This window comes from Apodemus sylvaticus, chromosome 23 (genome assembly GCF_947179515.1).
Source record: "Apodemus sylvaticus chromosome 23, mApoSyl1.1, whole genome shotgun sequence".
Taxonomy (NCBI): domain Eukaryota; kingdom Metazoa; phylum Chordata; class Mammalia; order Rodentia; family Muridae; genus Apodemus; species Apodemus sylvaticus.
The window spans coordinates 51,171,022-51,189,277 of record NC_067494.1 but is presented as its reverse complement, the minus strand read 5'-3'; the positions used below and the strand labels follow the sequence as shown (position 1 = coordinate 51,189,277).

Here is an 18,256-nt window from a genome sequence, read left to right as displayed (position 1 = left end):
GAGCACTGACCTCTTCCAAAGGTCCTGAGTTCAAATCCCAGCAACCACCCGTAATGAGATCTGATGCCCTCTTCTGGCGTGTTTGAAGATAGCTACAGTGTACTCACATATAATAAATAAATGAAAATTACAAAAAATAAACCCAAAAACAAACAAACAAACAAACAAACAAACAAAAAAACCTCATCCCAGTTGCCTGGGAGCCAGGCTTCTCCTAGCAGACTTCACACGAAGATGTACAACTCTCAGCTTCTTCTATAGCATGCCTGCTTGGATGCTGATGTTCCTGCCTTGATGATAAATCGACAGAATCTCTGAATCAGGAAGCCAGCCTCAATTAAATGTTGTCCTTATAAGAGTTGCCTTGGCCATCATGTCTCGTTACAGCTATAAAAACCTAAGACAGGAATATATAAACAGTTTCTCCATCTACAATACCACAGAAAGACTTGATCAACTATGTTCATGGGAGCTTTATTGATACTAGCTAGATACTAAAAACAAAATTTTATTTCCCACTGATGAAGAATGGATTAAAAAAAAACATGATACATTAACACAATGAACTATCATTCAGCTGCTGAAAAATGTCAACATGAAATTTACAGGCTAATTAATGTAACTAGAAAAAAATCAGCCAAATGAGGAAACCCAGACTTAGAGTGACAGAAATGGTATGAATTCCCTTATAAGAGAGCAGAATATGCAAGAAGAATGAACTGGAATTAGGGAGAATTTCCGGGTTACTATAGGAACTCAGTGCACTGAAAACCTTCAGGAAATGATGGCAGTGACCCTACTGATCACTCCTAGTAAAGGAGAGTCTGACCTGGCCATCTTTATAGCCAGGAAGGCTGCCCTGTGATGAAAGGTTTACATTTCCTTCACTTGTTGGTCAAGGATGTCTCTAATACGTCAGGCTGATTTAGGAGGAAAAATTACTCACTGAAAACTGACCTTGGGGATTCATTGTTGAAGACAACTTTGACACAGCTAAATAAAACTGAAAATTAAATGTGTGCAGGCCCAGAGCCTTCATCTCTTGGTTCTAGACTCTCTGTGGACAGAAGGTACTCATGGCCACAAAAAGAAAATCCTGGACATAATACAAGCTGTAAACCCTCCAGCTACAATCTCTATAGTCTGCAATATGTGCTGAGCAAGGTTGTGACAAACTTTTTTCAGTGGTCAACCAGTATTTGGATTAACTTGAGGAGCTGGACATCATAGGGAACCCATGCCTTATAGTGTCTGGATTTCCAGGAATCCTCACATAGACTTATTAGGCAAAAATGGGGCCGGCATGGGTGTTAGCTAGGTCTCATTCCTCTACGTTATGGCGATTATCATGGTCATCTGAGTAACATCTCACACTGGGAACAGGTGTATCTCTGATTCTTCTGCTTGATCTTGATGGTCTTTTCTTCCTATTTTTTGCCAAGTTCAGGCTCAAAATGAGGGATTTCGCCATGGCTTCTCTGTCTTGTTTTGAGAGGAGAGAGGAAAGAGAGGGGACCTAGGGAAGAGCAGGATAGCAGTGGGTGGGGTAAGTGAAAGGACTGGAAGGAGGAGAACAGTGGCCTTGGTACACTGTATAAGAGAAGAATCAAGTTCCAATTGAAGTAATTCTGAATTTCTTAACTGAAAATTCATGGAAGAAGGAAAACAACAGTAAACAAGACTGAAGACAAGGAAAGTGTTATTTAACAGATACATTTCTCATTTTGTTTGGGTGCAGGGTGAACATCACGCAGGAGTTCACAAGTCCATAACTAGGGCCTGTCTTGGTCTAGGAAATCAGCAGGTTTGCACTCCTCAATATGTGTGTTTATGTATATATATAAACACACACACACATACATATATAACACAAAACACACTCATGTCATTATCTTGTGTTATTTTTCAGTGGTTGGCATAGTGAAATTACAGAGGTAACTGCTCATTAAATTCTAAAAATATTCTTGTTTCCCTTAAGAAAACCTAATGTTTCAATTAATATTCAAACAAAAGGGACACAAAGGCAAGCTAGAATCTAATTCATCCTTTTTTTTTTTTTTTTTTTTTTTTTTTTTTTTGGTATAGCCTGAAGAAGAAGCTTCCTGGCTTTGGGCTTTGTTTTGAACTTTATTATATTTACTGGACCAACCAACATGTGCAAAGATGAAGATGGGTAGAGAGAAGACTGTGATTTATGATTGGAGTATTTGTAATTATATTTTCTTATGCCCGTTGCTACGCATTGCTAAACGAAGTGCTCAAAATAAAAGGAATGCATAAGTTAAAAAAAAGGGCTGGAAAACAATTTTCCAAGCAAATGTTTCCAAGAAGCAAGCTGGAGTAGCCAATCGAATAAAAGAATACAATTGACTTTCAATCAAAAGTTATGAAAAAAGATAAGGAAGGACACTTCTTACTCATCAAAAGAAAAATCTACCAAGATGAGCACTCAATTCTGAACATCCATGCTCCAAATGCAAGGGCATTCACATTCATAAAAGAAACTTACTAAACCTCAAAGCACAAACTGCACCTCACACAATAATAGTGAGACTTCAACATCCCACTCTCATCAATGGACTGATCATGGAAACAAACTAAATAGAGACACATTAAAAGTAACAGAAGTGCCAGCTGGTGGTGGCACACACCTTTAATCCCAGCACTTGGGAGTCAGAGGCAGGCGAATTTCTGAGTTCGAAGCCAGCCTGGTCTACTGAGTTCCAGGACAGCCAGGACTATACAGAGAAACCCTGTCTAGAAAAAACAGAAAAAGTAAAGGAAATGATGAACTAAATGAATTTAAAAGTTATCTATAGAACATTTCATCCTAAAACAAAAGCATATACCGTCTTCTCAGCACCTTATGGTACCGTCTCCAAAACTGACCATATAATTGGTCACAAAACAGGCCTCAATATTTCAAGAACTCTGAACTAATTCCATGCATCTTATCAGATCACCAAGGACTAAGACTGGTCTTCCATAGCAACAGAACAGGAAGCCCACATAAACTTGAAAGCTGAACCACATCTGACTCAAAGATAACTTGGTCAAGGAAGAAAGGAATTAAAGACTTTAGAGAATTTAATGAAAATAAAGACAAAACACACCCAAACTTATGGGACACAATGAAAGCAGTGCTAAGAGGAACACTCATAGCTCTGGGGGCCTCAAAAAAAAAAAAACAAAAAAAACAAAAAACAAAAGAAACCAAAAAAAACCCAAAAAACTGGAGAAGGCATACACTAGCAGCTAAACAGCACACATAGAAGCTCTGGAACAAAGAGAAGCAAATACACCAAAAAGGAGTAGATGGCAAGAAATAATCAAACTCAGGGCTGAAATCAACCAAGCAGAAACCAAGAGAACTATACAAAGAATCAACAAAACCAGGAGCTGTTTCTTTGAGAATATCAACAGGATAGATGAACCCTTAGCCAGAGCAACCAGAGGGCACAGAGACAATATCCAAATTAACAAATTTAGAAATGAAAATGGATACATAACAGCATATACTGAAGAAATTAAAAAAATATATATCAGATCCTATTGCAAAAGCCAGTAGTCAACAAAACTGGAAATGAAATGGATGATTTTATATACAGATACCAAGTATCTAAGTAAACTCAGGATCAGATAAATCATCTAAACAGTCTTATAACCCCAATGGAAATAGAAGCAGTCAGAGAAATGGCTCAGCAGTTAAGAGCACCGACTGCTCTCCTAGTGGTTTTGAGTTCAATTCCCAGCAACCACTCACAACCATCTGTAATGGGATCTGATGCCCTCTTCTGGTGTGTTTGAAGTGAAAAATAGTGTACTCATAGAAATAAATAAATGAATCTAAAAAAATAAAAAGTAAAAGTAAAGAAAAGTCTCCCAACCCCCCAAAAAAAACAACCCAAAACAAGCAACAACAACAACAAAGAAACAAAGCCCAGGACCAGATGGTTTTAGTGCAGAATTCTATCAGACCTTCAAAGGAGCCCTAATACCAATATTCTTCAAAGTATTCCACAAAATGGAAACAGAGGGAACACTACCCAATTCATTCTATGACACCACAGTTACGCCGAGAATTTTCCCTTGGGGATGGAATGGTTTCTGTTTAATCAGGAACTTTTCACAATTTCCTTTCATAGATGATTTCATAACAGATTTTTTTTTTTTTACTTCTGTCATCCTTAATGTTCCAAACAGATGTCAAAAACTGGAAGAAAAAAAAAAAAGATACTACTGATCTCTCCTCCAAATACAGTGGCCCAATGTCTACAGATGTCTTTGAGAATTCAGTTGATCAAAATGGTTTTTATGTCTCTACAGCCGCTCATATTTCCTTGTAATTTCCAGATAACAACTGAAGCCCACACACAAAAAAAATGGTGAAGAACAATTTATTGTCTGCTTGGTGCCAAGCACCATGCACACCTGAAAAACCAACTTTTTATGTGCCCCGGAATACATTTCCATGAATCACTACCATGTGGCCGGTAATTCAATTAAATTCAAGTTAAATAAAATATTCAAAATAAACTATATTCAAAATGTTGCAGGAAGTGAGGGTAGATATGGCCACAAATGTGAAAACAAGGAGTGGTTAATGGGAGGTGAAAGGAAAAAGAAAGGAAAGGAAAGGAACATGGCTGCTCGTAGACATGGTGGAGGAGAAAGTTTATTGCAGACACACGGGAGAGCAGAGTTAGAGACAGGGACACCTTAGAGTCTCCGGGGTCAACTGGAACCAGAGCCATAGGAAGAGAGGATGGAGAGGAGAGGAGAGCAAGACTAAGAGATGAGGTGGAAAATGAGAGATGAAAAAGATATTCTAACAATTATGGATGGGTTACATGAAGAAGGGGAGCAGGGCGAGGTGCAGCCCAACCCCTGGGATCCAGGGTGTTTTAACAGCCATACACTGTAACAGGCAGAGCCAAGGGGATTTGGGGAGACACTGACTTCTTGGCCTGTTCTGATTTGTTAAATAGGCACCCAAGCCATTTGTGCAGGGGTTTGAGACTTACCAACAGTGAGAAAGCAGAAGACTAAATGAGTTAATTATGACATCCAAATTTATTTTCAAAAGTTGAAATACGCTTTTTGGTTGAAAATTATCCAAGTATTAGACATATGTATGAAAACACACCAGGTATTGCTCATACTTTTTCTATTCCAATGTGCACAGTAAAATTGAAATAGCAACATTCTTAGTAGGCGCAGACAATTTGTCGAGAGGTTAACTGTTGGTTGAATTTGGGAACCTACAGCTATTTCATTTCTAATAGTTAATTAATTCATTGCCTTCTGTAGATTCTTGATTGCCTTGTTTTGTGAATCCCCTAACTTTTCAAGTTTGGACTTTTATTGATCATCTAACACTGATAACATTGGTATTCACAGATAATAGAAGATACTTTCAAAGAAAGCTATCTCCATCATTCCTCCTCCTCCCTCAGGTTGCTGTGATTACAGCATTTTCAAAGTTGGTCAGTGCAATCAATTCTTACTGAAGTCACTCTTTATAATTTCCCAAGAAAGCCATGGAAATAGTTGGGCATTCGTTCAACTCACTCTCTCTCTCTCTCTCTCTCTCTCTCTCTCTCTCTCATTAATCAGCCAGGGCTCTGCCTGGAAGAATTTACATGCTTCTCTTCAGGCCCTGGATAGTAAACATTCAGCCCAGACAGTGACGTCATCCAGAGGCCACCGCGGGGTCCAGAAGCCGCTGAAACCGGGAGGTGTTCTCACCGCCGCCTGCCTCCAGCTGCAGTCCGACCCAGCCCTCGGCAGGACCCACACCAGCCCCGCTCCTCACCTCTGTGGGAAGTGACCACATCCTCACCATGTCGCCTCGTCAGAGCTCGCCTGAGCTTCCCGCACAGCATCCAGCAGAACTGTGAGAGCAAACGGGACAAATCACCTCTGCAAGCTCAATTGCAGGGAACCTGTGGAACGGATTCCGGAAGAACCCGCCTCCTCGGATGACTGGCAGCCCAATCTGGACGCCGTGATTGGCCAGTGAGTCTTGAGTGACAGGAGCAACTTCCTCAGGGTAAGAGTGTAGAAGTAACTCCGCACATAAGTGAGCAGAAATTAACTGGTTCCCGGAACAGGTTTCCAGTCTAGATGCACACATATTCTACATTCGCAGAGATACGTATTTTGTTAGCAATTGCTCCTGTTTTCCGATAGCCTCCACGCCAGCCTCTCGGAGCAGCCACCACGTGACTCACCTGCTCAGAGCTGCCAGCTCCTCCCCTTTGTGGGCGGTGACCTTGTTCTGGGAGGTCAGGACTTCCATTCTTGCCTGTGCTTCCTCTGCCCTCTGTAGGCATTTCCTCTTATTGCTACTGGAATCAAGCATATCACTAAAGATGCTGTGCAGTGGACAATCTGTCTCACATGTGCAAAATGCCCAGAATACGCCCAATTAAAGAGAGTTTAAGAAACAAGAGTTTGTATTGTAGCTTCATGTTGGGTTCAGGTCAATTGCAGATACTTTTCACCTGAAGCTCTATTGTTGTGCTATTGTCTACTATACTATTGTTTATAAAGTATCTAGAAAGTATTTATGAATACCTGAAATCTTAAAACTGACCTCACAATCCATACTGGAGGTAAACCTTAAGACTGTAAAAAATGTGGGAGAGCCTGCACAACAATATCCCTCATCGAAGAAAAAAGAAGGCATAAGCAACTGCAAACCTTGACAAATTCCTTATATTACTATCCAAGTTAGTTACTCTTCTGAGATTTAAGAAAACAAAATATCTTTCAAAATATAAAAATGACACAGAAACTTTGACCAATATTCTGTCCTTCTGAAAATTCAGGATTGTCACACCAGGCAATCATATGCATGGTAGAAATTTTTTACTTGCCTTTGTGAAAAAAATTCACTAAGGAATTATTGGAAAATAATCCATGTGTTCAGTAATGTTTCAGTCTAATTGAAGTCAAAAGGAATTGAAGATTCAAGTTATTATATCAAGTGTCTTTGCAGCCCACGCTGTAAAAATGTTTCTAATGTCACATTTATCAATAGGCAGTTTCCTGCTAGCCAGGATTATAGAGAGGGCACTTGGGAACTTGGTCAAGTTTATGTTTACTATTGTTCAATGTATCAGGAGTCTGATTGTATTGTAGAAATGACTTCTTTAAATATGTGTAGACATTTAGTGTCACAGAGAAGATTCAGAATAAAATTACAGACCACTTTACATCTGGAGACTTAATAGTTTTCATTATAATTCATACTATGGCTATATATAACTGTGTTCAAGTTGATGGATTGATTACTGACTTTCTTTTCTATGGGATAAAATGTCTCATATTCTGCCGGGCAGTCGTGGCTCATGTCTTTATTCCCAGCACTTGGGAGACAAAGGCAGTGCATTTCTGACTTTGAGGCCAGCCTGGTCTACACAGTGAGTTGCTGGACATCCCAGGCTACACAGAAAAACCCTGTCTTAAAAACCAAAAACCAAAACAAAAGTCTCATATTAATAATCCTTTGTTTGAAGTTCATTATGTGATGAATTGGTATAATACAATCTTCCTAAAAAAAATCAATTAATTTTATGGGTGACCCGTCCAGCAGGTCCAGTTATTCCTGGGTCCCGAAGAGGCACTACCTGAGGGTCAAAAATGGGGGGAAGAGAGAAAGGAAGCCAAGCATGCTAACAAAGACAAGTCAGTCTGGGTTATGTCAAGGCTTCGTTTAATGTCGGGGAGGTAAGTGGGTTTTAAGGTTTACAGAGAGGGAAATAACCTTCACACCAGACAAAGGAGGGAAGGGCAGAGACACCCCTAGGGGTTGAAGCAGGAAGCAAAGAGTTCATCTGGTCATCTGGAGAGGACACCCGGAGTTCACGCCTGCAGGTACATTCCGTGGTTAGGGCAGGAACATCTTGTGGTATTCTCGGGAATCTTCTCGCACTGATAGCTCAAGGGGAAGGCTCTAGTTAATTGTTCTCATATTTTAGCAGCCACCACCTTAGGGCCATGAGTAAGCAAGCGTAAGTCCCAATAGCTCAGGATGGCTTCCCACATATGGGGTTATAATTTTCTCACAATCAGTGGTAGAATTAAATTCAAGCGCCAGAATTCAGAGATATATAAGTGTTTCAGAATCAAGTTGGTTTTCTGCAGTCAGCTTTATGTACTTTTCTTTCATTTTGTTTAATATGTGCTTGGATCCCTGGTCTCTCTAATACCTTTAAAACGAAGGTTTGTTGGATATTGTCAAAGTCTTTCTCACCATCTACTGAGATAATCATGTGATTTTTATTGTTTAGTTCATTTATATGGTAGATTATCTTGGTGGATTTTTTTGTTTTTGTTTTGTTTTTTCGAGACAAGGTTTCTCTGTATAGCCCTGTCTGTCCTGGAACTTACTCTGTAGACCAGGCTGGCCTCAAACTCAGAAATCTGCCTGCCTCTGGCTCCCTAGTGCTGGGATTAAAGGCATGCAGCACCACTGCCTGCACCTTGGTGGTTTTTTACATATTGAAATATCATTCAATGGCTCAGGGGTTACTAGCACCGGCTGCTCTTCTGGAGGTCCTGAGTTCAAATCCCAGCAACCACATGGTAGCTCACAACTAGTAATGGGATTCTGGTGTGTCTGAAGACAGCTACATATTTTATTTATGTACTCATATACATAAATAAAATCTTTTTTAAAAAAGAGAAAAGAAAGACCCTCTAGAATGAAACGTATTGATCATGATGCATGTTTGTGGTGTATTCCCAAATTCGCTTTATGAATTTTTTGAGTATTTTTACCTCAATATTAATGAGATAAATCAGTCTGAACTTCTCTTTCCTTTATGAATAATTGTGTGGTCATTGGATGGTGGGAACAAAACTTGTCAGGGAAATATTTATTGTTTCAAATATTGTTATTCTGATACAAATTTAGTGTATCAGACACAAAAATGTCATATAATTCTGAACACACTATAGACAACAATTATGGCTCTGGAATCAATGACTGATAGATGAAATAAATCATTATTAAAATCAACTCTTTAAATCTAAATCAAATCTATACAACATATGTATGTGCATTTCATTATCAAGTAATTTAATAAAAGCAAACCAGTATTAAAAGAGGAAACAAAATGCAACATATATCTACAAATGAAAACAAAACATGATGACTCTTAAAGAACATGATCCTCATATTATTAGATGAAAATAACACCCTAGGCCAGGGAGCTGACCCTGTGCCACAGCTCTCCAGACCACAATCCTACCCAGAAATCACTTGTCCCCCAGGAGTGCTGACACACCTAGGCTCACAAGCTCCCAGGCCCACAGGAGAGACAATCTCCAGTCAGAGACATCCAGACCAGCTAACACCAGACATAAGCAGATGGCCAGAGGCAAACCCAAGAACATAACCAACAGAAAACAAGGCTAATTGGCATCATCAGAACCCCATTCTTCACCACATCAAGGCCTGGATACCCCAGTACACCTGAAAAGCAATATTCTGATATAAACGCACATCTCATGATAATGATAGGGGACATAGAATGACATAAATAACACCCTTAAAGAAATACAGGCGAACACAGTTAAAAACATAGAATATCTTAAACAGGAAACATGAATCCCTTAAAGAAATACAGGAAAAGAAAACCAATGAAGTAAAAGAATTGAAGTAAACCATCCAGGATCTAAAAACCACAAAAAAATTCCTTCTTCTTAGCACCTCATTATACATTCGCCAAAAATTTACCACATAAAGACTCACAAAACAATTCTCAACTGATACAAGAATATAAAATAATATCACGTACTCTATAATGTCACCACAGACTAAGACTGGTCTTCATTAACAATGAAGACAGCAGTAAACCGACAGACACACGTAAGCTGAACTCCAAGAAGACAGGGGCAGGGAGAAGGGCTATGGGAAGTGGTGATGAAGCGGGACAGGGAATAATAATATAAAATAATCTTTAAAAAAAGATAAAAGAAAAAAGAAGAAGAGAAGCATCAGACTTAAGATGTAGGAACAGATAAAAGGAACAGAGAGGAACAGCCCCACATATAATACACACCCCCTACACATACTCACAAACACACAAATAAATAAAATGAATACGTTGATCAAAATAGTTCAATAAGACTATGACTATTTGGACTGGATATACTTCTGCCATAACTCAGAAGAAATTTAACGACTTCTGTAATAGCATCACCAATAATTGGAAGGCCAGTTAACAGCCAAGGTGCACACTGAGTAAACAAGAGAGGTGTGTAATGCATTAGAAGTGGTAGGAGCATCTACATTTAGGGTAGCATATCATGAAATTAAAGTTTCCACTGTGAAGAATTTAAACTTATATTTGTATAGCTAGTAATAAATATAAACACATAGTTGTATCCTTTCTTGAAATTTTGAGATAAATATAATGTTCATTGATAGATATTTTTAAGTCCTCCAGGAATATGAAAATAATCCTCAAAGTCCCTATCTCCAGGTCAATTGTATAGAAACATCAGCAATAGTAACATTGCTTAATATAAAATGAGTAAATTGGGAATAATGTATCATGACTATTAACAAGGACACTTCACCACTGAACTAGACTGCACTGTGATTGGAAAAATACATGTATTTTCACATTTCTCATGTTGTCTCTTTTTGGATAAAAAGAATGGCAAACTTGAGGAAAGCCTTTCAGGGTTTAAAGGGGTAAATCTGCAGTGGGAGTGAGTGCATAAGGGGGAATCGTGTGGGATACCGAGTGGTATTCTTGTAGTTTAAAAGGCCTGGGATATCATGTGGGAAACATGGTACATGTTAACAGTATGTGGGTCTGTTTATAGGTGCCAAAGCTTAGCTTAGAGAAAGGGTCTGAGAGAAAAAAGTGGTATCTGGAGGTAGTGATAAGAAAAATAGTGGATCCAAGCTGATGACCTGTGTCCTGCTTGATAGAGCTTTTCCAGTCTGCTTCTCTGTTCTGTTTTCTCTCTGGAGTTTTACCTGTCTATATTGTGCTTACTTTATTTCTAAGAGGTCTCTCTGTCCATGTCCTGCTTTCCTGTTTGCCACCCTTCTCTCTCTCTCTCTCTCTCTCTCTCTCTCTCTCTCTGTGTGTGTGTGTGTGTGTGTGTGTGTTTTCATTCCACAAGCCTTTCCCTCTATTCATCCTCAAATGTTTCTGGATTCATCCTCTCAAGAAGAATAAAGATACAGTGTTTAATTTTACCTATCAATCCAGTCATTTACTCCATGTTTTCCTTTTGATTTGCTTATGATTCATCATCCTATGACCCCAACGCTTTGATTCTTAGGAGATAGGAGGCATACATGTTTTCTTAAAATTCCAAAATAACTCAAAGATCTATTTGCTTTTGTCAAGCACCAAAGATAGTCTACTTGGGCAGGACTCTGTCCTGAAATTACTTTTTCACCAGGTTGTAGGGTAACCTTTTTCTGTCCTAGACTGATCGCGAACTCGGGAATCAAACAAATAAAGAAACAATTAAACAAACACCTTCAATCATTGTCAATCACCACTCCCTAAAAATCTTTATCTCCTTCTTTAGTAATTTTCTATCAAGTTGGTTAACAGTGCAGCTGCTTTTGTTCCTTTAGATTATAGAAGACCCTCATATAATTCAAATTGAATCTTTTTTGACTATTTGAGAAATTATAAAATTTCAAACTCATGTATTTAGAATTCTTTCCCTTAAATATATTTCTAAAGGTACCAGTGTTTATCATTTTGTTGAGACACAACTACAACCTTATCTCCTGGACTCCAGCCATTTCTATTTATATTTAAGTCATTAATCTTAACAGGAGGACATGACTCAGAGGAATGTGAAAATTGTGTTGTATTATGCAACACAGTATTATGCAAGCAAGCCTGTGGGCCACAGCAACCCTGAACATTCTAGGAAGTTCACACCGGGGCTCTGTCCTAGGGCTAGGAAACATGTCACTCTGTCCCAGTAAGGTCAAGCCAGGCTTGGCTCAGAGGAAATGTTTGCCACCTCCTCACCTCCTTCAGTTGTAGATTACCATACATTCTCATGACCATCTGACTATCTGTCCTCTGCCCCCCTACACCTGATCCTGAACCCTCCCATTGTCCTCCTGGTGTCTCCTCTCCCACATAGTTCCTTCTCTCCACCTGCCGATTGTGACTAGAGGTGGTCTCTTCAATTTCATATTCTCACTGTTTCAGCTAATGGTACCCATTCTGAGACCCTAGAGTGTAGCCCATGATAGGTCTCTACAACTTTCTGAAAGTCACCCTTCTACCACCCAGCAGCTGCATATTGCCTTTCAAACTGTTGGCCCCTGGGCTTTTCTCCTGTCTCTCCCATACCTGATCATGCTTCCTTTCTCCCTTCCTCTATTCTGTCCCACAGCGCTCCCTCCTTCTCCCTCCCATGTCAATTTCATTTCATTCTTCTAAGTGTGATTGAAGCCTCCCGACTTGGGACTTCCTTGGAACTTTGTTTAACTTTCTTGGGTTCTGTGGGGTATATTGAGGGTATTTTGTAATTTTTGGCCAATATACTTTTCAGTTACTACATACTTTGTATGTCTTTTGGTCTGGGGTACCTCACTCAGGATAATATTTTCAACTTCCACCCATTTGCCTGCAAAATTGATGATGTCTTTATTTTGGAAGCTGTGTAGCATTCTGTGGCGAAATCATGTTCTTCAGATAAGGTACAATCCTTTAGTTCCAGTTTCTAGCTATTATGAATAAGGTTGCTGTTGTGATCATAAAAAGAGAATGAAGTGTCAGGGAGGTGTGGGGGTAGGGGTGCCTCATTGGGCCCATGCCTAGGAAGGCATTCCTTCCCATGTGGTAACACACACACACACACACACATACACACATACACAAATGCATGATGATGTCATAGTACAGAAGAGTTTATTCAGGGCATGTGGAGGAGAGTTTCAAGAGTAGCAGGGGCAGAGAAACGTACAAAGAGGGGAGAGTAGAGAATCAGAGGCCAGCCATGACCATGTAGAGAGTGGGGGTGAGGCAAGGTGGGAGGGAAGAGCCCAAGAGGGCAAGAGAGAACAAGAGAACAAGAGGATAAGAGAGAGGAGGGGCAAGAAGCCCCTTTTATAGTGGGCCAGACCTACCTGGATGTTGCCAGGTAACTGTGGGGTGGAGCATAGGCAGAATCCTAACAACTGCTATGAACATAGTGGAACACATGTCCTTGTGGTATTGTGCAGCATCTTTTGGGTATAGGTCCAGGAGCAGTGCAGTTAGGTCTTCAGCTAGAACTAATTCCAACTTTCTGATTAACTTGCAGATTGTGTTCCAGTGTTTTTACCAGTTTGCAAACTCAACAGATATGACCCCTTGCTCCACATTCACAACATGTACTGTCCCTTGAGTTTTTTATTTTTGACATTCTGATGGGAGTAAGATGGGATCTCAGAGTCATTTTGATTTGCATTTCCCTGGCTATTGATAATGGTGCACATTTCTTCAAGGGCTTCTTGGCCATTCAAGTTTACTTTATTGAGAATTCTCTATTTATCTTTGAACATCAGTTTTTAATTGGGCTATTCAGTTTTTTTTTAGTCTAAATTCTTGTGTTCCTTATATATTATGGAGATTAGCTCTCTATCACATGTAGGGTTAGTTAAGATAATTTTCCCAATTTGTATGCTGTGGTTTTGAACTATTAACAATTTAACGAGATCTCATCTGGTTTACAATAAGTGTAAATGTGGCCTCATTGAATGAGTTTTGTTGTAATTATCTCTTCTTTGAAAGTCTGCTGGAATTCTTCACTAAAACAATCTGGCACTGGGCTTTGGTTTTGTTGTGGTTTGGTTGGTTTTTATGTTTTTCTTTTTTTTTTGTGGAAGAGACTTTTATGAGAGTTTTTCCATCTTTAGGTATTATACGGCTTTTTACGTAGTTTAACAGATCTTGATTTATTTTTGTTAAGTTGTGTTTGTCTAGAAAAAGTATTGATTTCCTAAAGATTTTCTATTTGTGTAGTACAGTCTTTTGAAGTAAGACCTAATGATTCTTTAAGTTTCCTCAGTGTCAGTTGTAATGTCTCTCTTTTCATTACTGATTTTGTTAAATTGAATGCTGTCTCTCTGTCTCCTGGTTAGTTTGGCCAATGGTTTGTCTATCGTGATGATTTTTTTTAAAACACCAGCTCTTGGTTTCATTGGTTCTTTGTATGTTTTCTTTGTTCTATTTGACAGATTTCAGCACTAATTTTGACTATTTCCTTCCTTCTACTTCTTTTTTGGTACATTGCTTCTTTTTTCCTAGAGACTTCAAGTCTACTTTTAAATTGTTGATATGAGAACTTTCTGATTTCTTCCTGTACTCAGTGCTATGAACTTTCCTCTTAGCATTTCTTTCGTTGCATGCTATAAATGTGTGTATGTTGTGCCTTCTTTTTCATTGAATTCTTGAAAGTCTTTAATTTCATTCTTTTTTTTTTCTTCCCTGACTCAGAGATTATTGAGTTTAGTGTTTATCTGGATGACTGGAGTACTTGCAGTGCAAGCTTTACCAATGTTTCTCTTACAAATGTGGGTGCCTTTGTGTTTGGGGCATAGATGTTCAGAATTGAGACATCATCTTGGTAAATTTTTGTTTTGATGAGCATAAAGTGTTGTCCCTTGTATCTTTTGCTTCCTTGGATGCAGTTCTTCTTGTGTTGGAGTTTTTCTTCCAGTATTGTCTGTATGACTGGGTTTGTGTAAAGATATGGTTTCATTTTGTTTTTGTCTTGAAATATCTTGTTTTCTTCTTCTACACTGATTGAGAGATTTACGAAGTATAGCATTCATGCTTGGCACCTATGCTTTTCTAGAGGTCCCTGGATATCTGTTCAGGCCCTTCTACCTTTTACAGTCTCAGTCATGAAGTCAGCTGCAATTCTGATAATTTTGAATGTTACCTGACCTTTTCTCCTTATTGCTTTTAATATTTATTGCTGTAAATATTGTATTTTGTTTATTTTTTGGCAGGAGAATTTTTCTTTTTAATCTGGTCTAACTGGTGTTCTGTAACTTTCTTGTATGTTTACGGGCATCTCTGTCTTGAGGTTGGGAAAATTTTTTTGTATGATCTTGTAGAGAATATTTCTGGACAGATATTGAATCAGTGACTCTTCACTTTCTTCTTTTTCTATTAATGTTAGATTAGGTTTTTTCAAGGTATCCCAGAATTCCTGGATGTTTTGTGTCAGGAATTATTAGGCTTAACCTTTCCTTTGAATGATGTATGGATTTCTTCTCTTGTATCTTGTACGCCTAAGATTCTCTCTTCCATCTCCCATATTCTGTTGGTGAAGCTTGCATCTGTTTCTCCTATCCTCTTCTCTAGGTTTTCCATCTCCAGGATGTCCTTAGTTTGTGTTTCTTGCTTCTATTTCCACTTACAGGCAAAGGTGTATGCATTTTTCACTTCTTTCATTGTAATTTCCTGTATATTTTCAAGGGTCTCAATCGTTCCTCTTTAAACTCCTCTATCTCTTTGATTGAATTTCTTTATGGGATTTATTAATTTCTTCTCTCAAGGCCTCTATGATTTTTATTTGTTTGGACTTAAGGTCTCTTTCCTGTGTTTGGTTGTGTTAAAATATTGAGGGCTTGCTATCTTGGGGGAGCTGTGCTTTGCAGTTGTCACACTGCCCTGAGTCTTGTTGATTGTGTTCTTTTGAGGCCCTACAGCCACCTGGGTGGTTTTGGTCATGGATAGCGTTGCTGCAGCAGGTATGGAGGGGAGTGAGCCTCAATGATCCTGGTGTGGCTGGTCTCTGATGGATATCTTTGGAGTGTATGCTTTAGACCTGCAGATCTGTACAGTTCATCAGCCTCAGATCTGACACCGGTGGGCAGAAATGTGGCAGGAGAATGAATGTGTCCCTGGGATGGCAGGCTGCTCAGAGTAGCTTGGCTTGTCCCAGAGTGTTCAGAGAGAAGGGAAGTAGGGTGGGGGAAGGGAAGCTTACCTGTGTGATTTAGGAGTCTGACTGAGGTGGAGGGGAAGCAGTGGGTGGGGTCTCCCTGGGATGGCAGGCTGCTCAGGGCAGCTTGGATTTACCCAGAGGGCTCAGAGAGCCGGATAGATGGGTAGGGGAAGGGAAGCTTACCTACATGGTTCAGAAGTCTGATGGAGGTGGAAAGACTGCAGGGCAATGGAGTGGGCCCATTTCTTTTAGATGTATATTTGAAGTATACTAATGTTTTCTTTGATTTTACCATGGTGTATTTTTTAAATATTTTATGAGTTTCAGATGTACATTTCAATCAGGAGTGTACCCAATTACATCGGAAAAATTAATTCCGTCCTGGCACCACTTCACATAAAATAATTCTTAATTTGAAATAGTGATTATGTAGGAGTGAGTTACCATGTACTGAACATTGGACTATCAAAGATCTAAAGCTGTGCATCAGGCAGTTTCAGATTTACTAACTCCAGAATCTCTCTGATACAACTAGAAGAGCAAAGACTTAACAACATGGGCAGCTATGGACCAGATAGGCATGGTGGCAGGAGGGTATAAAAGCACTCTGCACTATAACAATAAAGTTAAAATATAAATAAAATAATCCATTGGGTGTGGAAAGGTAACATTACAAGAGAATAGTACTCAGCTGATAAAAAATAAAAATATGGTTTCTTCGGTAAAGAAATCAAGGTAAAAAAATCAGAGTGATAATCCATACCCCAAAAGGCAAATATTCCATATATTCATGTAAATGTGGCTGTTAGCATTTGATAAGCACATTACAATTTATAAAAACAAAATGAGTAGGCATAAAGTAGGAGACTGTTGAGAATACACTGCTTTTACACTCCATTTTAAATTATGTTAATAGACTTGTCTAAATTCATAGTTATTAGGTTCTTTTAGATATCACCCCTCCACTGAATGTATGGCTGGTGAATATCTTTTCCTAATCAATCGGCTGCTGTTTCTGCCTATTGATTTTGTCCTTTGCTTCAGAGAGTCTTGGAGTCTCACAAAGTCACATTTAGCTTAGCGCCTGAGCTATTGAGTCCTCTTCAGGATGTTGTCTCCTGTACCAAAGCACTCAAGGTAGTCCCTACTTCCTCTTCAATTAGACTTAGTGTATAAGGTTTTATGTTGAGTTCGTTGATCCACTTGGGCGTCAGTATTGTGCATGGTTATAGATATCAATCAATTTGATTTCTCCTTCATGCAGACATCCAATTAGACCAGCACTATTTGTTGAAGATGCTGCGAATTTTTTCAATGTTTTTTCAATAATTAATATCTCTTATGTAAAACTTATCTGCTCCACAATTTAAAAGTAATTTTGTCTAAGACATAGCTACTTAACAGTCTCAAAATGTTGACCTCTTAAATGCCCGTGGTCTCTGAAAATGTCTTCCTAGAGTGTGCAGAAAACTATGTCCACATTTGCAAGTTTATTACATATGGTAAAGATCTGAAAAACAAATTTAGTCTAAGACTTGTAACACAATATTTATACTTAAATGTGGGAAAACTCATCTTATTAAGGTCAAAGTTCACTAAAGACTAGAAAGCCTTTTGAGGCTCACCCATAATGGGAAACAGCCTTCATTTGTGTGGTTGCTCCATTTCTGACTTTGTGTAGGGATTTTACAGACTCTACATAGGCCTCTACCTTAGAGATGTTACAGTGACTTAATTGAAATATAGGATTAACTAATTTCATCCTGATATAAACCAATATTCATAGCTTTTCAGATTCCTAAAATGCTTGCACATGCTAATGAGGCATTTTGGTACTCTAGGCCTTGAGTTTTGACCATTCTGGAAGTTCCTATTCCCAGTATTCCAAATTATGTAAGTCTGGAGTCACCATAAGTAAAGTGGATCTGACTCCCTGAAGCTGGTCCTGTATTGATCATTCATTGTCCAAATGCACAGGGCTTGTGAAACACAAGTTTGCTGTCCTGCTCCCATTGCCTACAAGAACCAATATCAGCTGATGATCCTTGAGTACAGGGAGACTCACAGTGAAATATGTATATACACTGGTTATCTGCATTTGTTACAACTAAATATATATTTGATTCATACCTTGTTTAAAATGTGTGCAGTTACATTTTTTTATTTTTTTTTTCACTTCATCTCATCTAGCACATTATATCTGGAGCACAGTACCACCTCACTCCACTTTTCTACATCCCTCCTGTCCTATCATCACACGCAGACACTCTACCATTTCCCTTGAAATCAGAACAGGCCACGTGGGAAT

The 18,256-nt window shown here is 38.9% G+C and overlaps 1 protein-coding gene across 3 annotated transcripts in view; it reads right to left on the bottom strand.

Annotated features, from left to right (window-relative positions):
* LOC127673662 (zinc finger protein 431-like) overlaps positions 1-18,256 on the bottom strand; it is a 51,939-nt gene that overhangs the window by 12,954 nt on the left and 20,729 nt on the right. The window lies entirely within an intron of this gene.